The sequence below is a fragment of the Atractosteus spatula genome, chromosome 10, assembly GCF_055471065.1.
Source record: "Atractosteus spatula isolate fAtrSpa1 chromosome 10, fAtrSpa1.hap1, whole genome shotgun sequence".
NCBI lineage: Eukaryota > Metazoa > Chordata > Actinopteri > Semionotiformes > Lepisosteidae > Atractosteus > Atractosteus spatula.
This window is the reverse complement of record NC_142715.1, coordinates 25,079,171-25,094,992: the sequence shown is the minus strand read 5'-3', so window position 1 is coordinate 25,094,992 and position 15,822 is coordinate 25,079,171. Positions and strand designations below refer to the sequence as shown.

Genomic DNA, 15,822 nt, shown 5'->3' with positions numbered 1-15,822 from the left:
GCTTCCGTTTTTACCTCTCTTGAATTGTTCCAGTGCTAGCTGACAGTGAATGACTGAAATATAAAAGCAGCAGAAGAAAGCAAGCAACTCAGTGCAATTTGTGAGTATTCTGCACTGTTAAAATGCACAGGTTTTTATACTTTTTGGAATTCGTAGCTCAAGAAGTGACTCCTGTTTCATTTTCTATTCACCAACTCGATTTGCATTCCGCCCTTCACACCTCACAACAGAATTACAAACGGCTTCATGTGCCACAGCATTCCCCTGTAGATTCGGTTTGCACTATGAATTAGGCGACCCCGAATGAAATATTTTAGTGTTGGCTCAAATGTGAGGAATTTCATGAACCCCCAAAAAGGAACGCTTGCAGAAAATGCCAGCAATTCAAAGCGTGTAGGCAGCATGAACAGACCAATTCTGCAATTTCTTTTATCGCGGGCGGTGCTTTCCGAGTCGATGGCTCTGCATTAGAAATGAGAAGTGCTGAACTCTAAACACGTTCTTGCCATTACTGCTACTCCTGCTGCTACTCCTTCGTCTTCGAAAAAAGAAAAGACAGGCATGTTTTGAGTCTCAAAATGATCTTCTGGATCCACAAGAAACATGTACATTTGATTGATTCCGCAGTATTTTGGATGTACTGTACTTATAACTTCCATCGAAGAGAGATTTCATCAGTTGCATGAAATTGAAAGTTTCCACTTTTTGTCTGGTATTGAAAATATGTTTAAAAAAAACCATAAACAATTTTCTAACAAACAACTCATGAATTATTGCCAGGATCTATATTTAGCGTTCGGTAGTGATAACACTGCTGATATTGATTGAGTAGAAATCTATGATGTATTGACAGCTTTATCTGAAGCGAGAAGTCCTAGAACGCCATCTATGAAGTTTAAGGATTCATACCAAGAAATGCCTTTTGTTTCCCACCCCAACTGCTGCTTTTGCATTACACATTATGTGAACATTACCAGTTTTGGTAGCTTCTGGGCACGATTTTCCTAAATTGAAACTTATTACAAAATTCTTGTAAATCAGGACTAATTTTAATATCAAATGAAATTACTACAGAAGAAAAGGTTTAACTGAAATATGAATAAGACTATGCAAGCCTAAAAAGTAGAACAATTCAATTTATATAACTTATTTTTTCATTTTTTGAGAGATGGGCTCACACACCGGAAGACACTAACGTTTCTCTTTGTTAGAGTATGTGAATAACAGTTTAACCCAAAATGTTTGCAATTGTGATTCTGTTAAAATTCAATAAATCGTCTATCAATAGTAAGAAATTATTAAGAAAGTAAGAAATTGTTTTATTTCATAAACTATAAGACAATGAAGAGAGTTTACTTCACTTTTGTTCTTTTGACTTAAGCGTTCAGGATCCGAACCCATCTGCGGACGGTTGTGTTTCTTGAATCTCTTGTAATCATCAAAAGTCGTTGTTTTGTGCTTCAGTTTTTTCTCGAGTTGTACCATGGATATTTTATGTGATCAATACTTTACATGCTCTTTTGCATTTTCCTTCACATACAGAAAAAGTTCAAGGTGTTCATTTCACTGTGCTGCACATTTACGCTGGACCACCTGTAACAGTACAGGACACGCAGTGAGGAATTCGTGCAGCTTTCAGCTCAATGCCGTGTCCAGAGGGAGGACTCGCTCGCTGAATGATCTCTCAGGAAATCCCGGGTGAGATTCAAAAGGTAAACCTGGCTCTCTATGAACACGAGCAAAGAGTTCTCACTCAACAGAAGATTGCGATGTGAGTACAGTAATATAAAACAACTGAAGATGCCAGGGATTGAACCCCGGATCTGTGGAGCAGTAAGTGACTTGTAGCGCTGACATAAGTGATACTTACATAAAGTGCTTTTACTGACCATATTACAAATCTCAGGAAGTAAGGTCTTAAAACATTGGGCAGTAGTGGGATTTAAACCCACGCCCCTGAGAGAGTGGAGCCTAAAATCCAGCATATTAGACCATTCAGGCACATTACCTCTGGCCCCTTCTCCTTTCCTCTCGTTGCTGAGTATAGGTGCCTCCATGAAATTGAGCCAGGTTTGAATCCCAGCCAATGCATCTCCAAATCATTTCAATTGAATCTGTGATCCTGTAGCATATCCTCTGAAACCAGCAATCGAAATTGGAAACGTCTTCTTCAACACTGAAAAGCTCAATTAGGACAAAGCAGTTGTACACAGGACAGCAGTACCATATGTGTTCTTGATTGATTCAGACTCGTTCTCAGTGGTTCTTGCTCACCAAATATCTTAAAAGCTGAGGAAGAACGCTACGAAAAATACTAATCAAAATACAAAATAATAATCATTATTCACCAGAAACAGCAGAAAAACTGGTCACAATTGTGATTATGTTGCTTCTCTGCTTCAGCAAGGTAATAAAGGACTCTCTGAAAGTAGTAAAGCACTAAAGCACTGCAAAACTGAATTCAAAATCATATTAGGAATTCTGAGTGGTGCCTGCTTACATGCAATCCAATACAGATGTTGTCTTTAAATAAGAATTCACTATGTTTCCCTGCCTTTTCCCTGGAGTGAAACTATTGGATTGAAGGAATTCTTATCACAGGTTTACAAGGTGCTGTTGATATTTGGATAAATCTATGAACTCGTGATTTTTATATACTTTAAATAACGGCCATACGCACAGAATAAAATTACTGATGATTTTTCCTGAGACGAAGCACAGCTTATCTTTCCAAGACAGCTGATAAAGGCAAGCCAGTGGATACTCTAGCAGAACATGGAAAAATGTTCAGCTTTGTAACCAACCAGGTATGCTTTGTGATTGCTTGAAGTGAAACCCACAATCTCTTTTGAACTTAGACAAGTTATTTCTGATGGAGCGCTATGCGGAAAGACTTAATCAGCTCTACCCCTGAGGATGACTCGACTTGAAAATGCAGAACATTAACGTTTCACAGATAAAAGGAGCACAACCGACATTAAAATTGAGGGCGCACTGTGATTTGCACTGACTCAAAAGTGATCTTGGTAGACAAACTTCCCTGCTGAAGGTGGAAAAAAGAATTTGTGTTGAGAAGAAGAAACACTTTTTTCTCCCTGCTTTGATGTTAAGCTGATAAAGTAGCTTTTAACACATTGCTCCACTTGGTGGTTGTAACACAAAAACTCTTAGCAGCAGTGGGATTCAAACACACACCTCCAACAAGACTGGAGCCTTAATCCAGCACCTTAGACCACTCAGCCACACTAACCACTATGTCCTGTCTCTTTGTCTCATTACTTGCCAGGAGGAAGCCGGGTGGCTTTTGCTCTTGTCCGACAGTGGCGTTATGACTATGGAACCGACTGCACCTGCTTTTTCTGAGATGCTTCCCCTCTCATGGTGAGATCTCGAATTCTTAAACACCTCTGGATAAAGTTCTTCTGTGGAGCAGGCTACAGACCTCTGCGTACAGCACCCTTGATGTTGTTTTATTTCTATAGCAGCACCCATCCGGAATTTGTTTTTGTTTTACTTTTTATTTGAACAACAAAATAGATTCAATATAAACAAGAGCACATATAACATATTAATAGACTCGTGAGGGGGACATAAATAATACAATCAGACTTTATGGAAAAAAAGGTTAAACAAAGTAAATAAAAACAAGGTCCACACAGCTTTCATGTTCCTACATTTCGAAAGAGTCTGTAAATATCCATTTACGTCTATTTAGAACTATTGAAACGTAGAACTCTTTGCTGATTTAGGTGGTATATTTCCTCAATTACAGGACAGCACAAACAGTTCTTAATGCAGAAATGGAAGCCTGTCTAAATTTTCCTTTCTGTTAAAGACATTTCGGGAAGCACTTTTTTTGGGACACTGATTTTTCTCCTTTGGGGAGCTAAAGAAGACTATAGGGTGTGGCACAGTGGTAGTGTAGTTGATTCTAGCTCAGAAAGTTGCGCGTTCAAATTAGGTTGGGGTCAGCTAAGAGTTTTTCACCATCTGCTGGTGCTGAACCCAGAATTCTCACCATGTAGTTGAGTTCTTCTCAATATCTCAGCATCTCCAAAACATCATGTCCAACTTTAGAGACAGCTACATCAGACAATGAAAGTTTGAGACCACTTTATTATTACAGGTTCTAGCAAACCTGAAAGCTAAGGCGTTTCAGGTCACTTTTTTAATTAAAAAAGTGTCTGAAGCCTCTAAATAAAATTAGCCTTTTTTAATTGTGTATGAAATTCACTCCCATGGGCTCTGAAAGGGGAAATATACTGTTGGGATCCTCGCAAGTGAGGTGTCTCTTCTTGTGGTGAAGCACAGTCATACCTGACTTGTCCGGAATGACCCACGACAGACTTTATCCAGAAGCGACGGCACCACTCCAAGTAGAATGAGAGAGAAACACAGCACGACACGGGGAGTCAAGAGGCTCCCACAATTCACCTTTCCTCACATGACTGATTTCTTCACTAACATTTTGACCGTTTTACAATCACAATGCCTGTTTCACATTAAATAAGTTTTTAAACCATCAATATTTAAGAAAAAAAATAGTACATTTTTTTCCAATTATTAAAAAAAACATTAAATGCCTTGATTGCATAAAGTTTCACAGACAGAAGCAGCACGCTAACACAACCAACATTAAAATGGAGGGCACACTACGATTTGCATTGACTCAAAAGTGATCTCGGCAGTTGTCATTCCCTGCATAACGCAAAAGGTGGCAAACCGCATTTGGTTTGAGTGGACGCAAGAAAGTTTTTGTTTTCTGCCTTGATGTCAAGCTGACAAAGTATCTTTAAACACTTTGCTTAGTTTCTCGAGAGACTGCCAAAAAGCAGCTCCCTCCCTTTCGTTTGAAGTCAGGTGGAAGGGGTCTCAACAGAAGCACCTAACAAGCTGAGATTCAAACCCAAGCCCCTGAAGGGGCTAGAGCCTTAATCCAGCACTTTCCACTGTTTAGCCACAGTTACCACTGTACTGTGTCTCTTTGTCACATTACTTGCTCAGAGAAAGCCAGGTGGCTTTCGCTCTTCTGGTCCGACAGTAGCATTACGACTGTGTAACGAACTGCACCTGCTTTTTTTGAGATGCTACCATTCTCGTAGTGAGATCTTGACTTCTTTAACACCTCTGGATATAGTTCTTCTATGAAACAGGCTTCACACCTCTGCGTACAGCGCCCTTGATGTCATTTTATTTTTACAGCAGCCGCATCCGGAAAGTTGTGTCTTTTACGTTTTATTTGAACAACAAAACTACATACAATACAAACAAGAGCACATATAACGTATCAAGAAAATCATCAGTGGCACATGCTATAATACAATTACACTTTATGAAAAACGATTACACAAGGTAAATAAAGATAAGGTCCGCACAGCTTGTTCTTACATTTCGAATGAGTCCGTAAATACCCCTTTACGTCTATTTTGAACTGTTCAAACGTAGGACTCTTCCCAGACCATTTCACTTTATACCACATTCCTAAACGAGGATGCATCTCCTGTTTTAGAACTATTTTGGGTGGTATGGCTTATACAACACACCCACAGTATTCTAATGGTGGACTGCAGATCTGTGCTATAGTTCAGTCGAATTCGAAGGATCCAGCAATCGTACTGGATTGGACTGGGATTCTGAAATGTCTCTTGCAAAAGTATTCGGGTTTGCTTCAACCTTTATAAAAAAAGTGATCTGATCTGAAACTACCCAGCTTACAATCTCTGAGGTAGTTGTCACTAAACTCGGACGTGATGTGGCACACATGTGCCGTGTGCCTTTACTTTTGTAAAAAACTGGTATTGGGAAAAGTTTCTTAATATTTCTTTTGATTAGCATGCAAGAAAATGTGATCATTACCTATGGAATTTCCCGCCAGCGTGGAGCTTGAATTCACAATCTTGAGATTCAGTGTTCAAGAGTCACAGAAGAGGTCGGCCTGGTCTTCAGTTTGCCAACCATAAGCTCCGGCAGTGCTCCTCTGTAAAGCAGATTGTTCGGATCGATTATGTGGGATGGCACTTCGATACTAAGATCGTTTGCAGCACACGCATGGTTTCCCCCTTCACGCAAAAAACATAGACGAAGGAAGCTCTCTTGTCTTGGGCTGCTGACTCCCGGATTTAAACCGCTCTGGGTGCCAGCTAAGTCTCTAACAAGCACACTATAAAGACAGGAATTACACTTTGCTCACATCACGCATGGAATGGCGAGGCTACTTGTTCCAATTGTAGTGTGCTCTCTGAAGGCACCAGTTCTGTTGGGTTTGGGCATTTACTGGGACAATTATTAAATGTAGCAGTAAATCACAAAATGATTCTTTTGATGGCCTTAGAATCCAACCATGCGATATAACTCAAACAACGCACACACACAGGAACTAATACATGAGGATACATTTATTAATACATAGAATATGCGTAAATGAACTTGGTTATAACTTCTACATTAGATACTCAAAACAAGTACATAACTCTTAGGAATTAAATTGATATCAACTGGTTGGGAAAACAATTGAATTTTCGAGCAGTAATGCAGTGAAGTTGAATACTCATCCAATCTCTGGGGATTAAGATCTCCTGCGGGCACAAAGAAACAGTTGCAGGCTGTTGCTGTCCAATCCGCGTTCTCTGGCTCAGTGACAGGCTTGATGTGCGGCTTGCGACGGTGCGCTGCTGATGTTCACTGACCTGCTAGTTAGTGTTGGCTTTAACTAGCAAAGTTTGTGCACAGGAGAAAAGATGACTTTGGGTCCCAGCAAGTCAGGAAGAGGACCGGTTCGTTCCTGATGAAGAGCTAGTTCTGAATAGTGATTCAGCTGTCCACAGTTCTGACCTGGTCACGAGGCCTGCTGCTATGCTAACCTCGGGTGGATCCTCTGGTTACTCTCTGGCAACCTCCACTCTAGACTCTTAGAACAGATGAAAGTTCTGGCACTCGGACACACTGGCCGTTCCGTGGTTGTCCGGGCTGAGTCTCAGGATGGTCAGGAGGCGCGCTGTGAGAATGTCCTGCCTTTGGGAGCCTTCTGCTCCTGGGCCGTCCTGCCCTGGAATTCTCCTTTGAATTCCCTTTAGAAAAGTCCACAGAATTCTCCACTACAGGCTCTCTGTGTTGCTTGTTTTTACCTGGAGGAACTTCAGCTCGTTGATTGGCTGAAAGTTCCATGGGCATCAGAGTCCCACGTGGGTTACTCGACCCTACCAGTCCCTGATTGGTTGATCAAGGTGAGATATGAGTCACTTACTCCTGACACTTAGGAATGCAGTCCAGATGTCCATCTGGCACTCCCTAGACAGATAGGCACCAATGGATGACCATTGATCATGATAGCCAGGCTTAGCTAAGTGCATCCCCCTTTTTGGGAGCTGTCCTTATCAAAAGAAAACATCATTAAATCAGCCTGCATGAATAGTTTCTCTGTGGCTGCACCACAGAGATGAACAGAGAGATGAGGCCTCATTTGGGAAAGCACAGAAACACTTAATTCTGTCTTATTAACAAGCATTGCCGCTACATATCCCCCCTTTTTGAAGGTCACGAGGTCCTGAGGCATTGTTGCCTTCAAAACAAAACAGAGTTAAGTGATGTCTCTTGCCATTAGAACATTAACCTTAAATGTCCACATTACTCCTCGAGAATTCATACCGGAACCAGCATTGGATACAAACAGGATGAATAACATCTGGAGTATGTATAAACACGGTAGGACACATCGTCTCAGTCTAGGCATTACACATCAGGAAGTTCACTGTCAATATCTGATACCTCTGTAGTAGATATTTGGGGAGAAGTCACTTCCTTTCTTTTGATATGCTACCTTTGACTCATTCGTGCTACCCGGAGTACATCTTGATGTGAGTGTACAGCATTCAGAGTACATCCAGTCATGATCCAGCTACCCGGCAGTAGTGTTACAATAACAACAGTTCCTGTTCCCAGCCCCCCGATAAACCACAACACCTGTGTTAGGTATCTGCTAGGGTGGTTTGGAGGTTTGTTCCATTAAAGGAACCATCCAATTTCCATTAAATTTCCATCCAATTCAATAGTGTGGCACCTGAAGGCATCCACGACCTCAAGTTTGGTCTTATATTGTCTGGTTCTAGACCGTACAGTGTTAAGTTCAAGCTGTACTATGGCCTTCTCGGGAACTTGCAGGAAAACTGTTTGATTAGGTAGCTGCATTGCGGTAGCTGTATCATGCCTGTCACAAGTCATAGTGACAGTTAAATGTGGTGTGCAGACCAGCAATTTACTTCCCACCTGCTCTTCATGGGGTTCATTAACCTCCCTCTGCCCATTAGTAGCTTTACACCCTTCATTGGTGAATTGTTTAGACACAGCCAATGGATAGCCATACCCATCTCAAGATTTGGAACCGAATTCAATCTTGGTTTGCCTTCTGGGTGAGCTATGAACGATGGGGTGAATGTCACATACTCCTCTACTGAGAAGAGTGGAATCAAGTGGGTTTAGGAATTGTGCCATGGTTAGATTGGCTACAGTGGCACTAAGCTCCCTTAACAGGTCTTGTGTCAACATTCTGGCCTGTTGCACACAAGCATAAACCCTCTGTATAACACCAACAATCATGTCCACTGGTTGGGGAATAAGGTTTAACCCTGTTGCATAGGAAGTTGCCTGTAGGATTTTTCCTAAGCTTTCCAACTTTTGCTGCTGTCGATACAGTCTGTCACTACCCTCTGGCATCTCTGACCCCTGCCTTCTTGGGGCAGTCAGGGGGAGAGTGCCAGTAGCACACAATCCTACCAGAAAAAGCAAACGTGCAACAGTGGCGGCAGCAATCAGTCCTCCCAAAAGTCTTTTCGGGTGGCTGATCCCAGTCATCTCCTTCTGAGTGACTGTTGCCTTTCTAAGCTGGCGCAGCGTGTACATGGTGTCTTTCTCAGTATGCCTTGTGGCATCTTGGGCACCACCATCCTGGAAATCTGGGGAGATCTGACGCAGCGGCTGATGCTGCTCCTCCGTTTCCAGCGCATCTGCTTTTTCGATTTGTTCATGCCTGTGCTCTAGGAACCCTGCAGGGGGCGGTGCAGTGGTGGAGCATGCCTGACCCTCGGCTGAGTGGTCATCTGGAGCACCTGAGTGATCTGGGATTGTTACCCCATTCTCACTGTTCCGGTCCACCCTGCACACCTCCTGATTGAGGAATCCCTCTATCGGCATGTTTACAGTCGTTCGCTGGGGGTAGGTGTAGGACACCTGTTTACTCCCCCCCTTCCCTCGCTAGGGGTTCAGGGAGCTGCCCCAGCACTGGGATAGCTAGTTCACTGTCTTTGAACTCACTATCACTCACCAGGCCCATGTCAGTGCGGGCGGGGATTCTGACACCCCTCTTTGCGATGTCCTGCACTGGCAGGCGGGTGGCTTGACCATCCAGCTCCAGTCTGGGTGAACCACTGTTGGTCAGACTCAGACTGACAGACTGAGCTGGTGGCTGTGAGAAAACCGGCTCGGCTTTCATTCCCTGTCCCTTCCTGGGGACTGGGTGTGTTGGCAACCCTGCCATTGAGGCAGGAACAATCAGGTCAGTCTCACTCACTACCTGGTAGTTGTGAGAAATAATGTTACCTGACTGCAGGTTCCCTGGGTCACAGCAGAGGGAATCGGCATCTGGGATCAGGTGTGTCCACAGCGCAGTAGTCTCAGCGTCCAGCTGGACCTCCTGTCTAACCTGTGAATGTTGCACCAGGGACACCTGGCGGTGGCCCTGCGACAGCTGCTCAAGCAGATCGTTACTAATAGAGGACCTCTCAGGGCTAAGGGTGAGGGCTACATCACCAACCTGCTCTCCTGCCATCTGGATCCCTTCCACCACTGCAGGGTGGTGGTCCTGACCCCTCTTGGGTGCCAGGATGCACAGGGAAAGCTCCTTCTCATCGCCAGGTGGGGAGATCTGCTCCTCTTTAGGGATGTAAAAGGGGTGTGCTTTACCTGGTGGATCAGGCGGCTGCTTGGAGCACCGCTCCTGTGGCATGGAGGCTGTTGTGACCTCAGCCGGGACACGACTTCCCTGTATATCCGGGGAACAAGAAAATATTTTTATTTCTTGTCCAGAGGGAACAGAAGGAATCTCCACATAGGCTTCTGTGTTCGGTGGGCACTGTGTGAGCACAGTCTGCCTCTTGGCCCCCCTTTCCTTCTGTACAGAAGGCTTAGGAGCCTTGACCTGTTTCCACACTTTGCCTTTCTGGTGATCCACCAAAGGTTCCTCTCTGAGTTGCATGCCCTTTTCTTTTTCAACCCGTTTGAGCTTGCTGTGTGACATCAAACACCTTTCAACCTCAGTGTCAATCAGTGTCTCACTGGGTAAGACATCTCCCATGGCAGCCTTGAGGTAAAAGCTTCTTGTTTTTCCTCTGTGTTTTACTGCCTGCTCTGTGACTTCAGGGGTGGAGTCAGCACTCGCTTGGGAGTGGCTGACCTCATCCAGGCAGGAACCCTTCCGCTCAATCAGATAGACTGAGGGAGGGCGAGGGGGCGGGTCTCCACCTCCTCCAGTGGAGAGTATCAGCTCATTCACGCTTCCGGCAGCCTTGGGGAGTGGTTGTCCCTGTCCTAATAAAGTTTGTTCAAGCCTGGCCAGGCGGGCGGCTACTGAATGCTTTTGTTCAGCTTTATCTAGCCCTTTCCCTCCCCCGGTGTTCTCATGGCACTTAGAACGCTGGGTGCAGTCCTGTGTGCCTGCTTTGGAACTTGTCCCACACTGGAGGAGGACAAACAAACTGCACGGAGGAGCACAAGGCAAGTCTTCACAAGACAAAAACCTCTAGTGTGTTTTCAGAGTGCTGTGTACTGGAGGTTTTTGTCTTGTGAAGACTTGCCTTGTGCTCCTCCAGTGCAGGACAAGCCAACACAAGGGAGCACATTCGCCATCATCCAGGCACGCAATGCGATTTGGAAAGAAGCTCGTTTCCAATGAGTTGCACACGAACAATCCATCAGTCCCGCTCAGGGGACACGGAGCCCCAGCCACACACAGCTTCAAGTAGTGAGTCAGACACCACTGCTTTCACTTACGGCCACACCACCCTGAACACACCCGATCTTGTCTGATCCACCACTGGTTTTTCGTATAACTACGCATATATTCATTTCTTACTGATTTCATTCATTGAGCACGGATGCGATAGAGGTACAGCCATTCACTATTTGACATGTCTGCCCTGGTCCAGAACCAAGCAATCAGAAAACAGGTGAATCTGTCTTGAGAATTAGCATACAGTACCGAGGCCCCCATGACAAAATAAAGGCTAACCTCAATAATCAGCCTAAATAATGCAGACTACAGTGTAGCAGCAATGCTTGTTAATAAGACAGAATTAAGTGTTGCTGTGCTTTACCAAATGAGGCCCCATCTGAGACTCAGCCCGGACCACCACGGAACGGCCAGTGTGTCCGAGTGCCAGAACTTTCATCTGTTCTAAGAGTCTAGAGCGGAGGTCGCCAGAGAGTAACCAGAGGATCCACCCGAGGTTAGCATCAGCAGCAAGCCTCGTGAACAGGTCAGACTGTGGACAGCTGAATCACTATTCAGAACTAGCGCTTCATCAGGAACGAACCGGTTTTCTTCCTCACCTGCTGGGACCCACACTCATCTATTCTCCTGTGCACAAACTTTGCTAGTTAAAGCCAACACCAACTAGCCGGTCAGTGAGCATCAGCAGCGCACCGTCGCAAGCCACACAGCACAGCCTGGCACGAAGCCAGAGAGCCCGCAGGAGATCTGCATCCCCAGAGATTGGATGAACATTCAACTTCACTGCATCACAGCTCGAGAATTCAATTGTTATTCCAACCAGTTGATATCAATTTAATTCCTAAGAGTTATGTACTTGTTTTGAGTATCTAATGTAGAAGTTATAACCAAGTTCAATTACGAAACGGTCTAAATGAATGATATACTGAACATATGTCCTCTTGATATATGTAACTCTTCGTAACTGATTGAATATATACCTTTTGTATTGTGATAACCCTCTCGATAAGATCTGTTAGGTTTACATGCATATTTTATGTATTAATAAATATTTCCTCATGTATTAGTACCTGTGTGTATGCGTTGTTTGAGTTATATCGCATGGTTGGATTCTAAGGCCATTCAAATAATCATTTTATGTTTTACTGCTACAATTAATAATTGTCCCAGTAAATGCCCAAACCCTACAGAACTGGTGCCTCGTGAGAGCACACTACAACTGTATTATTATTATTATTATTATTATTATTATTATTATTATTGAGAGACTGGCTCACTGTTCCTCAGGGTGGGACAGGAGATGACACACTGTATTATTATTATTGAGAGACAGGCTAACTGTTCCTCAGGCTGGGAGAGGAGGTCACACACTGTATTTTTATTATTGAGAGACAGGCTCACTGTTCCTCAGGCTGGGACAGGAGGTCACACACTGTATTATTATTATTGAGAGACAGGCTCACTGTCTGTTCCTCAGGCTGGGACAGGAGATCACACACTGTATTTTTATTATTGAGAGACAGGCTCACTGTTCCTCAGGGTGGGACAGGAGATGACACACTGTATTATTATTATAGAGAGACAGGCTTACTGTTCCTCAGGCTGGGAGAGGAGGTCACACACTATATTTTTATTATTGAGAGACAGGCTCACTGTTCCTCAGGCTGGGACAGGAGGTCACACACTGTATTATTATTATTGAGAGACAGGCTCACTGTCTGTTCCTCAGGCTAGGACAGGAAGCCACACACTGTATTATTATTATTGCGAGACAGGCTCACTGCCTGTTCCTCAGGCTGGGACAGGAGATCACACACTGTATTATTATTATCGAGAGACCTGCTCTTTCCTGACTGTTCCTTAAGCTGGGACAGGAGATCATAATCTGCTTTATTATTATAGAGAGACTGTCTCACTCCTGTCTGTTCCTCAGGTTGGGACAGGAGATCACACACTGTATTATTATTGAGAGACAGGCTCACTCCTGTCTGTTCCTCAGGCTGGGACAGTGGATCACATACTATATTATTATAACTGAGAGACAGGCTCACTTTCTGTTCCCCAGACTGGGACAGAAGATCACACTCTGTATTATTATTGAGAGACAAGCTCACTGTCTGTTCCTCATGCTGGGACAGGAGATCACACAGTTTATTAATATTATTGTTGAGAGACATGCTCACTGTCTATTCCTCTGGCGGGGGCAGGAAATGACACACTGTATTATTATTATTGAGATACAGGCTCACTGTCTGTTCCTCAGGCTAGGACAGGAAGTCACACACTGTATTATTATTATTGAGAGACAGGCTCACTGTCTTTTCCTCAGGCTGGGAAAGGAACTCACACACTGTATTATTATTATTGAGAGACTGGCTCACTCCTGTCTGTTCCTCAGGTTGGGACAGGAGATCACACACCGTATATGTTACGGATTCGGTAAGAGAAACCGAAACCAGTGAGAGAACCCACTTGCAGGAGCTGACAAAGCCTAGCTGTGATCCAAAGAAAGCCGTAGTCCAAGGAACGAGTTACCGAAGCCAAAGCGTGATCCGAAATCGTAGACAATAGAGCAATCCGATAGTCCAGGGGAAGCCAGAGATCCAAAACAGAGCGTGAGTAACGAAGCCAAGCCATGATCCGAAAAGCTGTAGTCAAAAGGGGAAAAACCGTAAACCGAAAGCCAAGAAGAACACTAGGTAGAAGAAGGAGTAGCACAACCAGGACGCTCGAAAGGGAAACCAATACTGAGCAAGGAGGTAGGGAAAGACAGGTGTTTAAGTAGGATGAGACAGGGGTGTGGTGGTGAATAGGAAAACTGATGGAGTAGGGCTACGCCTACTTCTGCCTCTTCCGTTGCCGGGAGGCAGGGATCGTAACAGTATTATTATTATTGAGAGACGGGCTGACTGTCTGTTCCTCAGGCTGGGACAGGAGATCACACAGTTTATTCATATTATTGTTGAGAGACATGCTCACTGTCTGTTCCTCTGGTTGGGGTAGGAAATGACACACTGTATTATTATTATTGAGAGAGAGGCTCGCTGTCTGCTCCTCAGGCTGGGACAGGAGATCACACACTGTTGTAGTGTGCTCTCACGAGGCACCAGTTCTGTAGGGGTTTGGGCATTTACTGGGACAATTATTAATTGTGGCAGTAAATCACAAAATTGATTCTTTTAATGGTCTTAGAATCCAACCATGCGATATAACTCAAAAAACGCACACACAGGTACTAATACACGAGGATACATTTATTAATATATGGAATATGCATGTAAACCTAACAGATCTTATCGTAAAGGTTATCAGAATACAAAAGATATATATTCATTCAGTTACAGTTACACATATCAAGAGGACATACGTTCAGTATATCATTCATTTAGACCGTTTCGTAATTGAACTTGTTTACAACTTCTACATTAGATACACAAAACAAGTACATAACTCTTAGGAGTTAAATTGATATCAACTGGTTGGGATAACAATTGAATTCTCGAGCAGTAATGCAGTGAAGTTGAATACTCATCCAATCTCTGGGGATTTAGGTCTCCTGCGGGCTCAATGGCTCCGTGCATGGCTGTGGTGTGCGGCTTGCGACGTTGCGCTGCTGATGCTCTCTGAAGACCGGCTAATTACTTTTGGCTGAAACTAGCGAAGTTTGTGCACAGGAGAAAAGATGACTGTGGGTCCCAGCAGGTCAGGAAGAAGACCAGTTCGTTCCTGATGAAGCAATAGTTCTGAATAGTGATTCAGCTGTCCACAGTTCCGACCTGTTCACGAGGCTTGCTGCTGGTGCTAACCTCGGGTGGATCCTTTGGTTACTCTCTGGCAACCTCCGCTCTCGACTCTTAGAACAAAGCAAAGTTCTGGCACTCGGACACACTGGCCGTTCCGTGGTTGTCCGGGCTGAGTCTCAGGATGGTCAGGAGGCGCGCTGCGAGAATGTTCTGCCCTTGGGAGCCTTTCTGCTCCCGGGCCGTCCCGCCCTGGAATTGTCTCACAGCCCTGGAATTCTCCTTTGAATTCCCTTTAGAATAGTCTTGGAGCTCTGTGTTGCCTGTTTTTACCTGTAGGAACTTCAGCTCGTTTATTGGATGAAAGTTTCATGGGCATCAGAGTCCCACGTGGGTTACTCGGCCCTACCAGTCCCTGATTGGTTGATCAAGGTGAGATATGAGTCACTTACTCCTGACAGGAATGCAGTCCAGATGTCCATCTGGCACTCCCTAGACAGATAGGCGCCAATGGATGACCATTGATCATGATAGCCAGGCTTAGCTAAGTGCATCCCCATTTGGGAGCTGTCCCTTATCAAAAGAAAACATCTTTAAATCAGCCTGCATGAATAGTTTCTCTGTGGCTGCACCACAGAGATGAAGAGAGAGATGGGGCCTCATTTGGTAAAGCACAGCAACACTTAATTCTGTCTTATTAACAAGCATTGCCGCTACAATTAGTAGGAAGAAAGATACAATGTTTTGAAAATGTAATATGTTTTAAAGGATTAAAGGGAAAATAAATACTTTATATACGCAAACTAATTCAACTGAGCTCCTCTAAACAACATCGCCTGAAGAATTGCCAAAGCACAGTGTATCAATTTGGGTGACACTGGGGGAAAAGGATCACAACATTGAAAACCACAAGGCTTATTTTCAACAGCAAAATTTATAAATGACGACTCGACTTTTTCTTGGGTGAATTTGGTTTTCTGGGGAGTTGCGATGTTAGGCATACAGTAATTGGACATTTCCCGGTGATTCTGACACGTGTTAAGCACTCGCATTTCCTGCAAATATTAAAATGGTAAAGGTTTC

General features: G+C 44.1%; 1 non-coding gene across 1 annotated transcript; it reads left to right on the top strand.

The window, feature by feature from the left end:
• The first annotated feature begins 9,396 nt into the window (after positions 1-9,396).
• On the top strand, positions 9,397-9,530 carry LOC148826635 (small nucleolar RNA SNORA17). The gene has a single exon (XR_016093308.1). It is a non-coding gene; the product is annotated as a small nucleolar RNA SNORA17 (small nucleolar RNA).
• Positions 9,531-15,822: the final 6,292 nt, after the last annotated feature.